This window comes from Microtus ochrogaster, unplaced genomic scaffold (genome assembly GCF_000317375.1).
Source record: "Microtus ochrogaster isolate Prairie Vole_2 unplaced genomic scaffold, MicOch1.0 UNK5, whole genome shotgun sequence".
Lineage (NCBI taxonomy): Eukaryota > Metazoa > Chordata > Mammalia > Rodentia > Cricetidae > Microtus > Microtus ochrogaster.
The window spans coordinates 14,799,000-14,807,815 of record NW_004949103.1 but is presented as its reverse complement, the minus strand read 5'-3'; the positions used below and the strand labels follow the sequence as shown (position 1 = coordinate 14,807,815).

Genomic DNA, 8,816 nt, shown 5'->3' with positions numbered 1-8,816 from the left:
CAAGACAAACATTGGAATGAGGTGAGCAGAGGTCTGATGGCTGTAGCAATTGTTTTCTCTAAGATAATCAGGGGATTGCTCTACTAAGAAGACACCTTAGTATTTCTAAGTCCCCCCTGAGATAAAATGTTGTTACTTTATAACTGTAATTTTGCTACTGTTAGGAGTTGTAATTTAAATATCTGTGTTTTCTAATAGTCTTTAGTAACCCCTATGAAGTCATTCAACCCCCAAAGGCATTGTAATCCACAGGTTGAGAACGACTGCTTTATTCCTTTTCAAAATACAAAGTTCCCATTGACCCAAAGTCTCTTAGACCTTACCTCTCAAAGCATTTCCAACTTCACTGAAACCAAACCTCCAATAATGGACCCCTGTGGAACAATCATCCCTGAACCTTAGTAACCGTAGTAGAAGAATTTATATTCTTATTCTTCCTATAGGAAATCTCAATATTGAAATAGCTGCAAAGGAGTAAATAAAAAGCATAGAGTTAAAATATTGAGGCTTGGTGGCTACCTTGATGGCAATATTTTGTTTTTATAGAATGTGAATTTTAAAATATTTGCACATGACCATTCTAAACATATATTAAATTTTGTAATTTGTTTTATGTTTTATAGCTTCATGTAAGTTCATAATTTTTAACACAGCTTATGTAAATGCATACTTTTCTATATTGTTATTACATTATGGATCTGAAATGTTCTCTTAGAGACTATGTGTCACACCTGAGTGAAGCTTTTGTGAAGTGGTAGAAATTTTCAGAGGTGGGACCTGCGGGGAAGTCCTTAGGAATAGTGTTGTGCCTTTGAAGGGAATTGTGGACTTTTGTTCCTTCTTCAACCCTCTTCCCCTAATTTTTCTTTACCATGAATTTATGTTATAATATAGGCTTCACCTTTGACTCAGTACCTTGGGTTCAATCAGTCATAGGCTAGACTATGAGTCAAAATAACGCCTTTCTCTTTAGAAATCGATTATTTGAATTATTTTACTATGATGATAGAAATCTGGCCTGAAATTTTGTATTTGTAGATGTGTTTGCCTTTTCTTAAAGACCACTCCCTTCTCATCTCCCTCCTGTTATTGCTTTTGATTCCAGCAAAACTTGAATGTTTCTGACCTGTAGGATATGAGCAAAGAAACATGAGTGGTATTAAAAACACATTCTCTAAAACGTCTCTTTTCCTTATGATATGAACTAGAATGACAGAATACTCATAATGAGTTAGTTTTAGCATAAATGTAAACAGCACCCTAGCAACAATTCTGCTGTGTGAGCCACACACAGTGAAGCCACATACAACCTGTGGAGAGCTGTAAATGAGGTCCAAAACAAAATCATGAATTTGCTGAAAGCATTATGGATTTTTTTGTGTGATATATTTTGTAACTGGATGGCACAATTCTTCAATATAAACTTTGTAGGTATAAATTAATTGAACAACATTGAAAGGTTGGACTTGCCTGCAAGGGGCTCATAAAACACTAAAATAGAAGGGCTTGGAATCCTCTTATTATCCTGTAGAGTGCAACTTCACACCAGTCCTGGACCATGCTTCAAACCTGGACTGTTGACAAGAAAGAATGCTTCTGTCTCATTTGAGCCATTGTGTTTGGGTCTTTTGTTATGGCCACTTAGCTTAGTCTGTACCTATATGGTGCCAAGAGTGACAAGTGCAGGTCATCTGAGGATATTTTTTCCTCTTTGGCTTGCAACTTTTATTCTCTGTATTCCTATGTCTTGGCTAAATATATCAGGTAATTACAGTCCTTTGTATGTATAGCCTTTTTGCATAATTCTTTAACCCATTTGGCTGGGTATGAAAGTCAATACATGAAATAAGGCTCAGTGGCATTTCAGATGATTTTTCTTTCTTTTTATGTCACAGGAAATTTATGTCTCATTTTATTGTTTTCAATTTTTGTACAATGTATTTTGATTCTTTCCCCTTCCACAAGTCTTCCCAGGTCCTTTACCTTTTCTTAGGGAAAGATACTGAATTTTTTTTTTTAAATTCATACAAATTTCAATGTACAATTCCTCTGCATTTGCAATATTCTTGCATCTTTTCAATTTTATATGCATCATGGCCACAGTACATGTATCCCAAATTATTCTATATCCAACTAATATGAATTGAATACCTAAAATATATCACCAATAGCCCTGTGTGGCTAACAAAGTGTTGTTAAATATAGTTCTTGCCCTTGGGGAGTAAAAATTTTAATGAAAGAGAAAGGAGTTCATGATTATCATTTCTCCAAATGGCAGTTTCAGTGAGGAGCACAGAGAACAAGTAATTTTATTTTGTGGTGAAAATGGGCAATGCTTCATGAAGCAAATAAAAACTACTGCTGAAGTCATTTCTACATGCTTTGGGGATACATTAAATTGCTCTTAAAAGGTTCACATTGAAAATATTTCTAAAGCACATGTTCAGGTGACGCTGTGGGGAGCATAAGCTTGACTTTGAAGTCAAAGGCCCGTGTTTTGTGATCTGGAAATATTGAAGTACGTGGTGATTAGCAGAGAGTTGACCTCCTGGTTCCAATGGTGGCTTTCCTGACCTAACTATGCATCATGATTGGTATGGCCTTATTGACCAGAGCTTATTTACAAAATTATCAGCTTATAAACACATTTAAAAATTTTTTTAAAAAAATTATTAATTGTAAATAGCAGGTCTTTTTATGATGGCATTTTCATACATGTGTGTAACATATTTTAGTCATCTTTATTTTTCTTTATCTTTTTTCTCTCCCTGCAGAATTTCTTCCTCTTCTCAACTAGTTTCCCTGATGCATTCATATCTTCTATAAAATGACACATTTGAAAAATTATAAAAGATAGAATTTGTGATAGCATCATGTTTGGATTGGTAGAATTCTCAGATTTCCCATCAAGGAAAAATTATCAGTGTATCCTATGATGTCGCATTTCATGTGAGTGGTAAACAAAATTTTGGTTCTATTTTAAACACTTTATTGGGTATATAGAGTCACATGTCAAATTTCATACTAACTTTAAGTATGTGATTTTTATTCCTTTTTGGGGGTAATTACAGTCAATACTTCTGAGTGGTGACTGTTCATTGATTGATTGCTGTGTAGATGTGATTTGCCGGCGCATGAGCAAGAGAAAGTCTCAAGTAGTGGACAAATGTGCAACTCTAAGAAGACTTGCTACATTAATTGTTAATGGAATTCCATCATCCAGCCACTGAGTGGGGAACTCATTCTTAGTAGAGAAGGGTCCAGTGATGTGTTCATCAGGGACATGGAATTTAAATTGGACTTGAAAGAAGCTGGAGAGATGGGTCAGCATTTAAGCTCATAGTCCCTCTGACTGTCCTTCCCAAGGGCCCACCACCCACATGGCTATTCAGAATGTCTGTAACTCCAGTTCCAGGGAGTGTGACATCCTCATACAGACATACATAAATTGGCCCTGAAGAATTTGTTCCTTCCTTGAGGCTGCCAAATCATAGAACTACAAACTAGGTGGCTTAAGGCAATGGAAATGTATTCTCCTACAGCGCTAAAGGCAGAAGCCTGAAGTCAAGTTATTCGAAGGCAGCCCTCCCTCTGAAGGACCTAGACAAGGATCTTCCCTCCTCGTGATTTCTGATCGCCAGGTACCACTTGGCCTGTGGCAGTGCATTTCGGATCCATGCTCCGTCTGTGCTTGGTCTTCCCTGTCCTGAGCACTGCCATCCTCCACATGGTTCTCCTCCCAGTTTAAACTCTTTTTATAAGACATCAGGCACACCGGGTGTTCTGGTTAGTTTCTTGTCAGCTTGGCACAAGATAGAGTTATCTGGGAAGAGGATCCTCAACTGAGAAAATACCTCCATCAGACTGCCCTAAAGGCAAGCATTTTCTTGATTACAGTTTGATGGGGGCAAACTGAGATCACTAGGGGTAGTATATTACTTTAGCGGGTGGTCTGTGTGGCACAAGAAAGCAGGGCAAGAAAGTCTCAACGAGCAAGTCAATAAACATTTTTCCATGGCCTCTGCTTCAATCTCTGCCTCTGAGTTCCTGCCTTGAGTACCTGCCCTGACGTGCCTCAGTGAGACATTATAACTGGGAGTTAGAAGATGAAATAAACTCATTCCCCCCCCTGAAGCTACTTTTGGTCACAGTTTTATCATAGTAATAGAAACCCTAACTAAGACACTGATTTAGAGACCACTGGTGTAGGAAGTATTATAGCTTGTAATTACCTGCCTACTGAGGCGTGGCCTCTTATACTATGTATGTACATGGAAGCCGAAGATGCACCCACCGCTTTGTTCTCCTTCCCCTTGCGCCTTTTCTGCTGGCTGCTTTTTTTGGATCGTGTGATTCACCTGGTCAAGTGGAGGATTATGATTTGTGAGTTTACCCCTTAATAAATGACTGTTTCTTGATTCTGAGCTAGTGTGGGATTTCTGTTAAGTGTGCGATCACCTGTTCAGAGGACCTTGTTTTGTTATGGCCTCACTCTTGCTTGTATCTGCCAAGATCTGGTTATAGTAAATGCTATGTTTTTTATAGGTACTGTGTGTTTTGTCTCTGACTTCGCTTTTTAAATGATAATATTTAAGTTGTAGAAAAGGATGATTGCCCCCATTGGTCAGTGCTTTTTTTCTCCATCCCATTCTACCCATTCATGTTAACAGTTTATTCTATCTGGTGTCCTTATTGTTAGCTTCAAATTCATAAAACTTTTCTACCAGTTAATGTTGTCAAGACTAGTGACTTAGACTTCACAGTCTCAGAGATAATTGAACTATGAACTCTTATAACATTCAGGGTGGTCCTGTCTGATATTTTTCTGGTAACTTGAATTTATTTTACCTTTTCTGATACTATTTTAACAACCCATAAAATGGATACAAAATTGTGGAATATTCTTCGTAAGACCACTGGGAGGATCAAAGTGTTCATTTATAGGTAATTGTTATCCCTACAACTAGTGTTATAGTAGCTTTGCTTGTCTGTACTTAATAAGTATCTGGATAAATGAATAAAGAGGTTCCTCAAGGGAAAGTAGTTGTCTAGCAGAAGAAGGCTGGGAAGTTCTAGAGTTAAAATACTCACAAAATGAAGTCATGGCAAATGACATATTTATAGTTAACCTAAACTAAATCCATGGAACAGATAAGCTGGAATAAAAGTGAAATGAAGTTAAATAGATGAAAAGATGCAAGAAAGTAAAGAGCCACAAGCAGCTTCTGGAAAGTGTAAGAGCCTAGCTGCAGCAACTGTGTTCTAGAGCACTAAGAAAAATCTAAACGAAGCTATCAGACAACCACGGACAGTCCTAAGTCTAGTCAAGAGAAAATTCAAGAATTTTCTTAAGGAAATCAGTTTCTGATTAAAAAAAAAAAAAGAGAGAGACAGATGGTAAGGCAGCCAGCCAGACAGGCAGATAGGCAGGCAGACGAAAAAAAACAACGACAAAATAAAGCAAAACCAAAAGAAGCTTATGCAAGCTACTGAGCTAATCCGCACTTAGAAAATGAGGCAAAGCTAGGATATGATTGGTCTTCCCAGAAGGTGTGCTGAGCCAGTTTTAGACTTGGACTGAAAGTGAAGGAAAAGCCAGACTAACATGCCCAAATGTCCCTGCACAGAACAGGATGTCCACAGGAAGAAATGATGGACACATGAGCTGGGAACTGTTCTGTCTGTCTTCAGAGGGCCAATTCTAAACCCCAGCTAAGTGGTTTTTTTTTTTCCCCTTTGTCTGTTTTTCCTGAAGCTCTATTCTGAAGGCTGCAGTAGGAAGAGAGAGGCAAGGAATTTTGTTTGTTAGAACTGAGCAGTTGATGAGAAAACTGTCTCATGGAATCGTTTTAGGGAAGTAAGACATGAATGGACGTGACTTTATCATGGCTTCTTGGAGACCACCCTTCCCGCCCCTGTATCAGTTACTTTCTTCTGTGACTAAAATACCTGATAAGAGCAACACAAGGCAGGAAGAATTTATATTGGTTCATGGTTTCAGAGGTATGGTATGGTCAGAGGAGCACAGAACAAAGTTTCTTCACATTATGGGAAACCAGAAAGAGGAGAGTGGCCTGCACTCAATGCTTAGCAATAAACTTCAAAGGCATGTAAAGAACCTAATACCACCAGCTGAAAACAAGGGAAAAAAGCCAGGAGACTGTGCAAGACATTTTAGGTTCAAACAAGCTGCTCCCCTTTAATTGTTCCACAATGCTATCCCATCCAGATTCAGCCTTGTAGTTCAACCTTTGTTTGTGCTGACCCCCGTGCCAGATGGCCATGAGACCAGGCTGAAGCTGTTCCTCCACAAATCAGAAGCTGTGGATGGATTGAAAAAGATGTATTAAACAGATCCGTCGTTGAAATGACCAGAAGGCATCTATAAAAATAATTGGAGGGCAAAGGTGTGGGTGGCACCAAGGTAAACTTGACTGTGAATAAAACAATTACTACTTTTCTTGCTGGAAATTGGTCTTCCAAACCATCTTGGGAACGAGACTAGGCTCTGTGGAAATGTCTGAAGGTGACTTCGAGGACATGAAGCCTTAGAGGATCTGTCTTGACAGCATTATGTGAATTTCTTGTGGTGTGGCTGCCAGAAGAGCAAATATGTTCTTAGATGTTACTATTGGGACACCTGTCTGCATTCCCACAGGGCTTTCCTAATCCATGAGCATATTTACACCACAGCACCATGGCAACACCTGGAAGAAGACAATTAAGGGTTTTTTAGTCTGGAGAGAAATCAGGTGTGATTTTCTTCATTGTTAGCATAATGTGCAGGTCTATCGCATGTTATCATCTGTGCTAAGTGTTTCTCATGAATCATGGAAATAAAGCCTCACAGTGACCGTGCTGAGTACTTCTCCCGTCATACATCATGCATCTTCCCCATCTGTGCTTGCACCCTCTACAGTCACCTGAGATACAGAGAGAGACAACATTCATCTAATTTATTACAATTACTATACTTAATTCACAAATTAAGCATTATTATATTTATGCTCATTAGGGAAATTTATAGGAAGAATAACATTTAAACATCTTTACCACTGTAGGATAATTTTGGCTGATAACAGTTTAATATTTCATAAATCTAAAACATAGAGTAGTATGCTCTAACATGGCTCGTATGATCTAACTTATCTCCACCATGACGGTCTGCATCTTATCAGCCAAACTAAACTCTTTCTCCCTTAAAGTTTTTTTGTTTTAAATATCAGGGTTTTTCATTACCATAACAGGAAAAGTAACTCATATAGACTGAGAGAAGAACTGTAAGTGAACCCTGCTTTTGAGGTTGTCACTCTTTCCTAGTACATGAAACAATGTTTTCCAAATGGGATCCTCAAAAATGCACATCTCGACCCAGTAAAGACAAGAAGATGGTGTACATCACCTAACCAAAATATATTCCCAGTGTTTCCTTGGCTATGAGATTTTCTTACTAAAATTCAGTCTTGCTGGATGAATGAATATGATGATTTTGCTGAAGAAACTGTGACACTCAGCGGTCGGTTAGACAGTATCACCATTAAAGTTTTATCTCTCACTTCTGCTCTTTGTGCACATAGACAAATAGTTTAGATTGACAGAACTCTGCAAGAGAGTCACAGGGTTCCTACATAATCATACCAGTTTTTTTCCTTCCTTCCTTCCTTCCTTCCTTCCTTCCTTCCTTCCTTCCTTCCTTCCTTCCTTCCTTCCTTCCTCTCTCCCTCCCTTCCTCCCTTCCTTTCTTCTTTCTTTTCCCTTCTTTCCCTTCATTCTTCTCTCCCTCCCTTCCTTCTGTCCTTTCTTCCCTCCCTCCCTGCCTTTCCTTCTTCTCTTTCCTTCTTTTTCTTCCTTCTTTTGTTCTTGTGCACATTTCAGATTTCTATGGTGCTAATATGACTGATGTATGGTTCTCTCCGAGTTCTCTTCCTGTGGTGTGTCTCTGAGTGTGGTGGTGTTGAGATGGTGCCTTTCATAAGTAGACAACTCATCAAGGGGGACTGCTGTTTTCCCCAGGGGAATGAGTTAACTGTTGTGACTCGATGCTATATCCTAAGAGTTAGCTATTGGGTAACAGAACAGCTTCTCTTCCTTCCTTTGGCTCTGTGTTCTTCTCCACATGCCCACTTTCCACCTGGCAGCCCGCCATCTGCTGACCCAACAGCTGCCCAGAAGCTGAGCAGAGGCAGTGCCATGCTCATAGACCTCTAGCACTGTGTGTCCAGGTTTGTTTGTCATAACATGATATTCACAATAACATATTCATCATAAATGCATATCCCATTGAATTTTTGAACTTTTTTCTTAGGAAAAAATGCTTGGCTGAGGTCTTTAACTGAGCAAAGAAGTTTTAAGGATGAAGTAAAAATTACTTACCGAATTTCATACAAGTGCATATAACAGAAGATTTGTATGCTTGACAAGTGGTAGAGGTCTCCAAATGGAACTCCTCAGAGACTCTAGGAATATACCATATATCCAAGAGAAGGAGACAGAACTAGGATGCTACTCCTGAAGCCATCAGCAGTGAGTAGCTGGAAGGAATTCATGCCAAAGCAATACACAGAGACTTGCTCTCCCACTCGTCTTTCAGATCTATTTTTTTTAAAGCATAACCTTAAAGGCGAAAGCCAAGACTTAGATATGTGATTTTTATATTTAAGATGACAAACCTCCACTTACATGTTTTACCACAGCTGAAAGAGTCTCATGCTTTGGGTGCCACTGAATGTCTTCAGACACACTTGGGTTGCAGAGGGTCAAATGCAGATGCTGTCGGGTCCTCTGAATGTCTTCAGACACACTTGGGTTGCAGAGGG

The 8,816-nt window shown here is 38.9% G+C and overlaps 1 protein-coding gene across 2 annotated transcripts in view; it reads left to right on the top strand.

The window, feature by feature from the left end:
- Adgra3 (adhesion G protein-coupled receptor A3) overlaps positions 1-8,816 on the top strand; it is a 135,663-nt gene that overhangs the window by 124,978 nt on the left and 1,869 nt on the right. Inside the window, exon 20 of one of the 2 annotated variants that reach the window (XR_003378583.1) lies at positions 2,775-2,821. The exons of the other annotated variant lie outside the window; for it this stretch is intronic. The gene's annotated coding sequence lies outside the window, so the exon portion shown is untranslated. Of the gene's footprint in view, positions 1-2,774; positions 2,822-8,816 lie in introns of those variants that run through there. 2 annotated transcript variants of the gene reach the window in all.